The 12395-nt window shown below is 41.7% G+C and overlaps 1 long non-coding RNA gene across 4 annotated transcripts in view; it reads left to right on the forward strand.

Moving 5' to 3' along the window:
- Nucleotides 1–12395, forward strand: part of LOC131184262 (uncharacterized) — a 31751-nt gene that overhangs the window by 4949 nt on the left and 14407 nt on the right. For 2 of the 4 annotated variants that reach the window (XR_009151943.1, XR_009151942.1), the window contains exons 3-5: nucleotides 5670–6072; nucleotides 8527–10013; nucleotides 11440–11499. This is a non-coding gene — a long non-coding RNA (uncharacterized LOC131184262). Of the gene's footprint in view, nucleotides 1–5669; nucleotides 6073–8526; nucleotides 10014–11214; nucleotides 11262–11439; nucleotides 11500–12395 lie in introns of all 4 variants that reach the window. The other 2 variants (XR_009151941.1, XR_009151944.1) reach the window with 2 other exon arrangements.

The raw sequence follows: 12395 nt of genomic DNA on the forward strand, positions 1-12395 counted from the left end.
CCATAATCCTAAAAACTTTAACCAAAAACTTTCTACTATTGACCTCACCCCATTCCTAAGAGGACTATAAGGGGCGTGCATAAGAGCACAAAAGTGCCTACCGTTCCTGTCCTATTGTTCACTTCATTATATGAAATTAATATATTTGATGCATATTTTTTTACATATATTTATATATATATATATATATATATATATATATATATATATATATATATATATATATATATATATATATATTCTTCATGATATGTTGTTTTATTTATGACAATGTTTGTGTATACTGTTGTGACAAAATGAAATTAAAAAAAAAAAACTTGTCTGCTACAACAAAGAAGCGTGTGAATTTTCCCCTCTGCCCTATGGGCCACCCACAGTGTTAATAACTTCCAGGAAAGCTGAACCCATGTCTTCTAGACGAAAACCCAGCGCTCTAGCCATCGCCTTCCCAACTCCCATCTCTTGGTTTCCACCATAAACGTGTCTTTGATTTGACAGATGGGAATTCTGAGCAGGATGTCCCGAATGTTGAGTTGCGATCCAGAAATGCTGAGGTTGCGTCGAGGTCTATGTTTGTACTGGAAGGACCCAGATCTCTTTCTCCCTCAGGAGTCAAACCCTGTCTAGACTGTCTTACCCCAGATGGCACCTCATTTAGGAAGCCGGCTTCCTTGACACCAGCCTTTCCCTGCAAACAGAAAAATCAGATCTCAGGGAGCTGCCTAGACGTGACCATTTTATGAATATTAATTGCCTGCAGGGTGGTAGCCCTGATACTTGCTGTGCCCTACATTTTTTTGGTGGCCTTTCTCTGGTGCTTCCCATGGATATTTTGATGCCGTTCTCAGGGTAGAAAATGGTACTCAGCAGTTGTTTTATCCATGGGGCTGGCCCAGGGCTGAATGTCCCATCATTCATTGCAGAAAACTAGCTTCGGCAGCCATATTGGTTTTGACTTTCCTGTTGAGAAAATACCTGGAAGGACCATCTCTAAGGGATCTTTCCAGATCGAGAAGTAGATCAGAAGGAGGTTGCAGATGGAGGGAGGAATATATCCCTTGAAAAGATAGATAGATAGATAGATAGATAGATAGATAGATAGATAGATAGATAGGGTACATATAGTAGATGAGAGAGAGAGAGAGAGAGAGAGAGAGAGAGAGAGAGAGAGAGAGAGAGAGAGAGAGACCATCTCCTTCCACTTATGACTGTATGATTGTAACTTTGTTGCTTCTATCAATATTGATATTGATATTGATGGTTTCCTGATTGCTTATTTGTACCCTATGACTATCACTAAGTGTTGTTCCTTATGATTCTTGACGAATGTATCTTTTCTTTTTATGTACAACTGAGAGTATATGCACCAAAGGCAAATTCCTTGTGTGTCCAATCACACTTGGCCAATAAAAAATTCTATTCTATTCTATTCTATTCTATTCTATTCTATTCTATTCTATTCTATTCTATTCTATTCTATTCTATTCTATTCTAGATAAAGATAGATAGATAGATAGATAGATAGATAGATAGATAGATAGATAGATAGATAGATAGATAGATAGATAGATAGATACGGTAGATATGATATAGGTAGGTAGGTAGATAGATAGATAGATAGATAGATAGATAGATAGATAGATAGATAGATAGATAGATAGATAGATAGATAGATAGATATGGTAGATATGAGATAGATAGATAGATAGATAGATAGATAGATAGATAGATAGATAGATAGATAGATAGATAGATAGATAGATAGATAGATAGATACGGTAGATATGATATAGCTAGCTAGCTAGCTATAGATAGATAGATAGACAGACAGACAGACAGAACTAGACAGAGATGTAATCTGCTGTTTCCCAGCAAAATAATAAACTTAGAAACACAACCCAAAGGGATTCTATGCAATCTCTAAGCCTTCCCCACCCCACCCCACCCGCCAAGAATAAGGGTGACAATACAGAATCCTCTTTCACAGAGGAAAGAAAATTTTCAGGAGAAGCAGAGGGCATGTTTTGGCATACTCCGTGGAGGAATAAATTACCCATTTTGACTTAGCAAAAGAGGTGAGCCGGTTAAAAAGTGGCCCAAATTGCTCTTATCAGACGCTAGAACCAAGAGGCAGTTTAAAATACCTGGAAACAAGTACAGATCATAATTAAGACATATCTGGGTGTCGGTGTTGGTTTGGTTTAGTTTTTTTGGCTAGGCACACCTGAAAGACCGCTGAGTTGGCATCGGCCAAGTCTCCTTAGGAATGTCATTGCTGACGTTGGGCTGTCAAAAGCAGTTCTTCTCAAAGGAATCTTCCAACCCATGAGATACCGTATCTCAAAAAATGATCTCAGCAAATTAGGCCACCAAGCTGCAGTCAATTTAAACAAACACACCCAAGGAGGAGGGTGGGGGGAGTTTGAAATTCCGTACAAAAACTCAGGATAATAATGATCTAAACCACCGACAAATCATCGGGAGTTGAACGATGGTATTCCAAATCTTGGAGGAATGAGCCAGGCAAGAGTTACGACTTTAGATACTTGCAAATAAAGGAGAAAATTTCCTGACGGTGAGAACAATGAATCAGTGGAACAACTTGCCTTCAGAAGTTGTGAATGCTCCAACACTGGAAGTTTTTAAGAAGATGTTGGATAACCATTTGTCTGAAGAGGTGGAGGGTTTCCTGCCTAAGCAGGGGGTCGGACTAGAAGACCTCCAAGGTCCCTTCCAACTCTGTTATTCTATTCTATTCTAGATGAAACTTAGAACTGAAGAGAAATTTCCTGGCAGCGAAGCAAGTAACCCGTGGAACAGCTTGCCACCAGAAGCTGTTGTGCTTCATCACTGGAGGTTTTAAAGAAAAGACTGGACAGCCACCTATCTGAAATGGTATAGGGTCTCCTGCTTGAATAGGGGGTTGGACTAGAAGACCTCCAAAGTCCCTTCCAGCTTGAAATTCTTAGGGTGCCGTAGGGTTCTTCCTTGGTACAAAATTCCACTTTCTAGGTGTGGCAATGGAGAAGGGTTTTATTTTGAGTTCCTGTGGACCTCAGTTCTCCACACAAAGCATATTTGCTTTAAAGGTTAACCTTGCAAGCTCACCCATATTGAAATCTAGGTAGTAATTTCTGAGTAAGAAAATATATATTTTTTCCAAGCGCCTGTGGTTTTAGGAAAGGTGGATAGCAAGAGCTATTTTTGAAAACGAGTCTGGAAACAAACAGGCAAACAATACAAATACAATCAGCGGAGGTGCTATTTGTATCAATAAAGAGATGCGGTAAGAAGTTTAGATAGAGCTGAACTTTTGGGGCAGGGTTGAAGTTTGGGGCAGCATTTATCTTTTTAATTTCTCACAAATCTTTTTTCAGATAATTGGGAAGTGTGTGTGTTTGTGTATTTCTAATGTTTTAACTGGAAGAAAATACACTTAGCTGGTTGAGTTGCTTCAATTACACAGGAGTTAAACATGTATGTATAAGTCTCCTATCTTAACACTCTATTTTAGAGGAAGAATTATCTCAGTATCATTTGACTTCTCAACGGAAGACATAAGAACCTCTCATAAATACCATTTAGTCCAGTGGTGCCAAACTCAAGGCTTGTGGGTCGAATTTGGCCCATGGGGTGCTTAAATCCAGCCTGTGGGGCTGGCCTGGAAATATCAAAGGACCAGCCCACGGTGCCTCTGGTGGCTGAAATGGGCTGCATGCAGGGGGGAGGGGCGTGCCTCATTTTTACCCTCCATGGCCTCCTGCAGCATTCTGCTGGCCAAAAATGGGCTGAAAAAGAAAAATGGGCTAAAAACAGGCCAAATAATGGGCTGAAAACAGGCCTGAAAACAGCCAGCAGAATGGTCCAGGAGGCCATGGAGGGTGAAAATAAGGTACGGGGGGGGGGTCACGTGTGGACCCTCCATGCCCTATTTTGCCCCCCCCCCCGGCTGTTGTGACCGAGGCCCAAGTAGTTATTACCAGACACAATCAGTCCTAAACAAACATATTTTATTAGCTGAAAATTACTTCGTTCTCAGCTTAGTCCAAATTAAGTCCAAAACAAAGTCCTTCAGAAAAAGTCCTTCGGCCTTATCACAAACCTTTCTCTTCTTTGGCACCCTTCCAAAGGCTTTTTTTGGCAAAGCCCCACAAAGTTCAGAAACAAGAGACGCCGACTAGAAACCAATGTAGCAACATTGCTTTCCTACAAAGAACCCAAGAGCTGTTGCTGCTCTTTTAAGCCTTATGGGAGGGGCCAATCATCTCCTGGCCTTACTCCCGAGTCGTCCTTTTTGCTTTAGCTGCTCTTGCCTTCTGGCAGCTCTTCGCATGCGTGCACTAGGAACAGGCTCCTCCTGTTCCTCTTCCTCTCTGCTATCTGCCTGTGGAGGCTCCGGAGTCCGTGCATTGCTCCCTGGCCCCATCTCTGCCTCCAACACAGAGGCCTTGTCCGGGCCTTGCCCTGACTCCAGGACTGGGCTATTGTCCTCCCCAGCCTCCTCACTGTCCGCTGCCAGTTCCGGAGGCTGCTGGCGGACCACAAGACCTGCCACCCCCTCCACCCCGGCCTGCAGATGAGAACTGCAAGGCTGATTCAGCCCTTGAAGAATCCAGTTTAACACCCTGATTTAGTCCATAGAAGTTAGGTGGTTATAATAAATGTATCATGACGATAATATTTTTTATTATTATTATTTGCATTTATATCCTGCCCTTCTCCGAAGACTCAGGGCGGCTTACACTATGTTAGCAATAGTCTTCATCCTATTTGTATATTTATATACAAAATCAACTTATTGCCCCCAACAATCTGGGTCCTCATTTTACCTACCTTATAAAGGATGGAAGGCTGAGTCAACCTTGGGCCTGGTGGGACTTGAACTTGCAGTAATTGCAAGCAGCTGTGTTAATAACAGACTGTCCTAGTCTGTTGAGCCACCAGAGGCCCATAATAAAATACGTACAAAATATTTTCATCATGACACATTTATTATATCCCCCAAACTTCTATGGATTAAAAGGTGTTTCTCTTTTCTTAGGTTAATCCTCCTCCTTTAGGGTGAACGTTTTTTCTGGTTAACCCTGCTGCTCCATCTGAAATTGCTCAAATGAGGGGTTCTTTAGAAAGTTCTTTAGATCATCTTGATGGAAGCATCGGAGAGCATTTTCTTCTTTTCCCCCTTCTCAGCAACCACATTTTCCCCTTGTAAAGTGGGACACACCCTTTTCCCTTTTCTTTTATTGCTCCTCTTGCCGGTTGGCAAAATTATTTGAATGCAGATAGTTTTTCCGAGGGCTCTGAAGAGCTGAATTTTCAAAAAACAATTGGAAGACGATGCTTGAGGCATCGCCATGCAAGGATTGTACCTTTAGTTGTCCATAATTTTCACAGTAGGTTTGTTGTCGTTGTGGGTTCACCCATTAGCTTTTAATCTCTTCTCTTCTCTTCCCTTCTCCTTCTCCTTCTCCTTCTCCTTCTCCTTCTCCTCCTCCTCCTCTCTCTTCCTCTTCTCTTCTCTTCTCTTCTCTTCTCTTCTCTTCTCCTCTCCTCTCCTCTCCTCTCCTCTCCTCTCCTCTCCTCTCCTCTCCTCTCCTCTCCTCTCCTCTTCTCTTCTCTTCTCTTCTCTTCTCTTCTCTTCTCTTCTCTTCTCTTCTCTTCTCTTCCAGAGAACCTAGCAAGGCTAAGCCGAATCCTCTGTGGAAATAGCATCAGAGAACCTGTCAAACGGATGGAAACGGATGAAAAACACGGTTTATGTTGAAGACAAGAGAGCCACCTAACGCTTTTTAGCATTGCTTAGTATTCAGCTTCATCTAGTGGAGGCCAAGCAGGTTTTGTTTATTTATTGATTCTATTTTTTTTTAAATAAAAGGCAAAAAAATATATATTTTTCTGCTTTTCTGCTTACAAAGCCCTCCTAACGGTGAACACAATCATTAAAAACAGAAGTTAGAAAAGAGAACCAATATTTAAAACAACTGCTTCAAAAGAGAAAGGAAAAGAAAGGATCCCGTCTGCCAAACAGAATAAGAATGATAAAGAAATAGCGTGCATCACATTCATCCAGAGGTAAACAATTTTTTATGGTGTGTGTGTGTGTGTGTATACATACATACATACATATATACATATATATATATACATACATACACACACACATTTGTTTTCTGACATATATATTATTTATAAGCATTTTTGAATACAGTGTATGAATCAGGGTATGTCAGTTACACAAACAAAGACCAGAATAAAAAAAAAGATATCAGCACATGAACTCATAACGGTAACTAGTAAGAGTAACTCTAATATGATAACACCTGTATTAGATATAATTGCAATAGTATAACCAAATAGTTTAAACTGGGTTTTCTTATATCTATTTGCATTTTGTAGATGATCATACTTATAGTTGAAAACCATCTCTATTTTAATACATTCATAGTCTTTTCCCCCTCTAATTCCTACCCATTTTCTCTAGACACTCATAGAAAGCTGTTCCATATCCGGTTGTATCCTGTGTCTTCTTTATCTTTAATTGTAAAAGTTAACCTATCCATTTCAGCACACTCTAAAATTTTCCGAACCGCTTCTCCGTCTGGCCGAGTGTTTTCATTTTTCCCGGTATTTAGCAAATATAATCCTTGCCGCTGTCAGTGTGTGTAAAATTAAATATGTGGTCTCTTTATCGTTACCCTCTGGTATTATTCCCAACATATATAATTCTAATTATGATGTAAGCAATTCTAATGATCTCCAAATACACAACCTGGCAACACTGAGGTTTTCTTTGTGAAATGAAAGGATATAGATATTTAGAAAGGAGAAAAGAAAAGGGGCTGGGGGCGATGTTATGCTTGAAGCCCATCCCCTTTAATAGGTGCTCGCAAGTATTCCCCAGAAAGATACTTTTCAAATCACAGCACTGTGTCGGCCATTTTGTTTGTTTGTTTGTGGATTAGACTTGTATGCCGCCCGTCTCTCGTCTGAGGGAAACTCTGGGGGGCTTTATGAATATTTTGCAGCTTTGGGAAACCTCCGGAAGGACAGGCCGAAGAAAAATGTCTAAATCACTATGATATGGCATGTTTTGCTAAGGGCAAGTCTAAAAGAAGAGTTTGCCTTTTGCCTCTGTAAGTTCCCCCTTTGATAAATCCATAGAAGTGAAAATCCATAAAGTGAAAAAATCCATAGAAAAATAAAGCCTTTCTCATTTTGTTTGCCATGCAGTACATAATTTTCTGTCTGTCTGCCTGCCTGCCTGCCACTCTCATCCATCCATCCATCCATCCATCCATCCATCCATCCATCCATCCATCCATCCATCCATCCATCCATCCATCCATCCATCTATCTATCTATCTATCTATCTATCTATCTATCTATCTATCTATCTATCTACCTACCTACCTACCTACCTATCTATCTCCCCCTCTCCCTCCCTCTCTCTCTCTCATCTCTCTCTCTCTCTCTATTTCTATCTATCATTCTCTCTATCTCTATAACTTTCTCTCTCTCTCTCTCTCTCTGTATCTATCTATCTATCTATCTATCTATCTATCTATCTATCTATCTATCTATCTATCTATCTATCTATCTATCTCCCCCTCTCCCTCCCTCTCTCTCTCTCTCATCTCTCTCTCTTTATTTCTATCTATCATTCTCTCTATCTCTAGAACTATCTCTCTCTCTGTATCTATCTATCTATCTATCTATCTATCTATCTATCTATCTATCTATCTATCTATCTATCTATCTCCCCCTCTCCCTCCCTCTCTCTCTCTCTCATCTCTCTCTCTATTTCTATCTATCATTCTATCTCTATAACTATCTCTCTCTCTCTCTCTCTCTCTCTCTCTCTCTCTCTCTCTCTCTCTCTATCTATCTATCTATCTTCTAACATCTATCCTCCATCTATCATCCATCCATCTATCATCCATCCTCCATTCATCTATCCATCCATCCATCTCTATCCATCTATTTTTCTACCCATACATTCACTCTATCTATAACATGACAAGATTAAAAAGAAACATTCCACAATTTAAACCATTCATATTCTTTTTAAAAAGCAAGGAGGAAGCATTAGGAGCTATGAGCAACGAAGCCACCCCATTAAAAACCAACATTTCCTTGACACCCTGAAGCCTGTGGACACAGCCAGATATTGAGGGACTTCTGAAAGGACATTAAGGATGGGGCCAGTCTCATCTCAGGGGTGGGTGTGGTGTTCAACAGGGTGGGGGAAAACAGCAGAAAAGGCCCATCGGCGGGGTCTCATCAGTGGTAGCTCCTTAGCAGGTGGGACCTTCAACATACTACTTCTGCTGCACCTGCCTTATCATCTTTATAGCCTTCAACCTTAAACTTGAAGTGCCTGATACAAGCTTGTTGGTGAAATGTGACACCACCAGAGCAAGCTTGAGTTAGGAATTTCTCGTCCTCTTTCTTTCTTTCTTTCTTTCTTTCTTTCTTTCTTTCTTTCTTTCTCTCTGTCTCTGTCTCTGTCTCTTTCTCTCTCTTCAGAGTCTGCAAATTGGAAGCAGGTTACGAAGCGAAGGTAAAAACGCCAGATTACCCCAGTGTGAACGCCAGCCTGCCTGCCTCTGTCTGCATCCAACCTGCAAGCCTGATTACATTACCGAGCACAATCCATCTTCAGAGGCGAATTTATAGGGACTCAAATCATTATTGATTGGCTAGAAGCTGGGAGCTGCAGCCGAGAGACCGTAAGCCCAATCGGACAACGCCGACTTAATTCCGCAAGCATTTGCAATGGCCACTTTGTTTTGTGTAGCTAAAGCTGTTGCCTCTTGCCCAGTTTGGAGCTGTGAGTGATGGAGACAGTAGCTGGGCCCTGCTAAGTGTTTAAATGATGACACCATTATGTGCTGTGATTTTCTCTCCCCCACCATCCTTTCTTCTTTGAAACGGCGAGATACCAGGCAAGAATTACACCTGTTCACTCATCTCCTCCAAATCTCCACTCGGCTGGTGATGGAGAGGAGGTGAGGGGGGGCAGAATGATGATTGATTTGTTTGTGACAGATTGCAGGAAACAACCATTGATTTTTCAATATTTTTGCCTGAAAATTATTTACAGTTGTAACCATGGGGATGTCTTTCCATGGGCTGTCGGCTTCTGAAAGACGCCGAGATAATATTCCCTACTCCCTGACAAGACAAATTACCTGTAATGACTGCAGTAGCTGAAGGGTATACTTTTATTTTAAAATATGTCAATAACTGCAGTGACTAAACGAATATTGATTCAGCATAATGAAGCCTGAATAATACGAAAATGGGATCTTCAAGGGAAGGGGAGAAAGAGAGATTCCTCCCCCCTTCCTTCCTTCCTTCCTTCCTTCCTTCTTTCCTTCCTTTCTTCTCTCTCCCCCCTCCTTCCCATTTCTTAGCTTGTAGCAAAGAAGCATTTTTTTTCTTTATGGCCGTCGGTTGAAAATGTGCAACGTTATAAGTATTTTCATGGATGAACAATGGGAGACAGTTTGGATTTTGTTGAGAGCCTCAGTGGACAACGACCTTCTAAAATAAAGGAACCTTCTGAGTTAAGTCATCTGAAGAGAAAGTGGGAAAGCAAAGACTTCACACCGGAAATCTTCAAAGGTTGGAATTTTGGGGAAAGGGGAAATAACCGAAGCATCGAAGCATCGATCAGATGCTCTCAAATTTATTCTTAGCAATCTGTCTCCAAGCGCTTCTGTGGGAATTGAATGGTTGACTTTGCAATTCTGGGCTCTCCATCCACCACGGATCTGGGGAAGAACGCAAGGGAAGAGTTTGACCTGGTAGGACCACAGGGTTGCTTCCCAAAAAATATCGATCCAAGCAGGACCAATTTGTGGTCAGCACTGGGACAAAGCTTAAAACCTAGCAACATCTGGAGGAATGGAATCAAGGAATCAAGACATGGGACGGTTGCTTGCTTTTAACATGAATGACCCCAGATGTGTTTCTTGGAAATATTCTTACAGCCGGGATACAGAACGAAGGTAAAGATCTATATTCTTATTTTGTGCTCAGGAGAGATCTGAAAAGCATTTTATTACTGAGTGAATGCTGTTGGTGGAAAATTAAGGATGACTGTAAGGATTATGTAGCAGGAAAACCTTTATTTTAGCTTTCCATAGTTCCATTATAGCAGTGCTGCATGCTCTTGTGACATTTATGACTTAATTTTATAAGTGCCCATGGAGTATTTAGGGGATAAAATCTTTTAGAATTCCTGCATCGTATTAAATGGGTTTGGGGCGCTATTTGCAAACTAATAACACAAAATTGGGATTCAACTGTCTGCTCAATTTCAAACACTTTAAAAAGTTGGAACAAGTTTTCGGCAATCCAAGCGTGTCCAATATCTCTTTGATTAAAGGTTTAACGAAGGGTTTTTCATTTGCATTGTGTGCCTGCACCCACACCCACACCCACACCCACACCCACCCACACACCCACACACCCACACACCCACATATATATATGTGTGTGTGTGTGTGTGTGTGTGTGTGTGTGTGTAGGTAGGTCTTTGGTTATTCGGGTTTTCTCCCGCGTAAAATTGGAAATGTCTTGGCGACGTTTCGATGAAGTCTCATTCCTCATCTTCAGGCTTCAGCTTCATGCTTCTAGCTGAAGCCTGAAGATGACGATGAGACTTCGTCAAAACGTCGCCAAGACACTTCCAATTTTACGCGGGAGAAAACCCGAATAACCAAAGACCTACATACAAATACCCGTGAAAACCTCAGAAAACATATATATATATATATATATATATATATATATATATATATATATATATATATATATATGTATGTATGTATGTATGTGTATGTATGTATGTATGCATGTATGTATGTATGTATGCATGTATGTATGTAAGTAACAGGAGATTATTAGTAGGAAAAAGAACCAAATTGTGAGCGATAATAATTACTGTGAAACTGATGCAAACTGAAGATTGAGCTTTTGCTTTCCCATTTTAAACTGAAGGCACAATGAAAACACAAACCCCCCGTGTCTATTTTCTTTCCTCTAAAGATGGCAGGATATTTTTCCTTCATGCCACCGTTCCATTTTGTGGGCATTTGTTATGCTTATTCCACCCTGATCTGTAAAAAGACACATCTATATAAATCCATTTCTTTTTTTGAAAACTCAATCTTTTCTTGAAACCCGTCTTATCCGTTTTAACTTCAGCATCCTTGGCATCTTTAAAGAAAAAACAAACAAACCAAAGGACATGTGTAGGTATTTCTCTTTTCTTTTCCGATGGAAAGAAAGAAAGGTGGGGGGGGGGGGAGAAAGGGGAAAAAAAGGTTCCGTGACTTATTTGCCTTTTTTTTTTTTTTTTGCAAATAAATAGAAGGCACCTATCTCGGCCGCTCTTTTCTAAATGAATTCATTTTATTCCACTCTTGTAAGGCGAGCTCTGGTTTTCTAGCTCAGCTGATGTCCTTGGGATGCCGGGAACAGCCGGAGCTGGTGAGTTCGTACATAATTCACAAACAGTGGAAGCTTCCCGCTTCCTCTTTATTTATTGCGTGCGCACATTTCATTTCCAGCTTGGGTTCGGGTTGCTTTCATTTGATCCGTTTGCCATTCTGACCTGCTGTATTTTATGCGGGGGGGGGGGGTTGTGGGTTGTTCTTCTGAAGGCCACTTCTTTCAGTTGTGTGGCTTAGCGTAAAAGAAAACGGAAGCCAGCTGGGAGAAGGCAGCCCAGGGCCTGTCCTGAATGGTGGATTATACAGAGCAGGGCCGGGCTGCTGGGGGTTCGGGAGAACCTCTAGCTAAGATTCGGTGCAGTTTGGAGAACCCCCAAATCCCACTCCTGGCTGCCCCCCCCCCAAACCCTGCCCCTCCCCTCCCAGGAGTCCCCATGTGGCCTGTTTTGGATGCAGGTAAGTGCAGGGTGCACGCAGGGGCTCAGTGAGGGCGAAAAAACAGGCCTACCGGAAGTTTGGGAAGGCCGGAAATGGGCCTCCGGAGCCTGGGAAGGCTGTTTTCACCCTCACCGAGCCTCCAGAGCCCAGGGTGGGCAAAAATGCCCACCCTGGCCATGCCCACCCAGCAACCAGGCAGAGAACCCCTTGCATTTTCTCATCGAAATGCATCAAGTACCAAATTCAATGAGTTTCAAAGCAGTTGAGTACCAAGGTACCCACTGTACTAGCCATGGAGATAAACCTGAATGAAGCAACTAATGAATAGTTGGATTCAGTGGTGGGATTCAAATAATTTAACAACCAGTTCTCCGCCCTAATGACCGACTGGGTAGCTTTGGCCGGGTGGTCATGTGACTGGGTGGGCGTGGCCAATTTGACATCACTCATGTCGAGGGGCACCTCACCTCACTCAGCCTCTCCTTGCCATGCCTG

The sequence above is a fragment of the Ahaetulla prasina genome, chromosome 12 (assembly GCF_028640845.1).
Source record: "Ahaetulla prasina isolate Xishuangbanna chromosome 12, ASM2864084v1, whole genome shotgun sequence".
Lineage (NCBI taxonomy): Eukaryota > Metazoa > Chordata > Lepidosauria > Squamata > Colubridae > Ahaetulla > Ahaetulla prasina.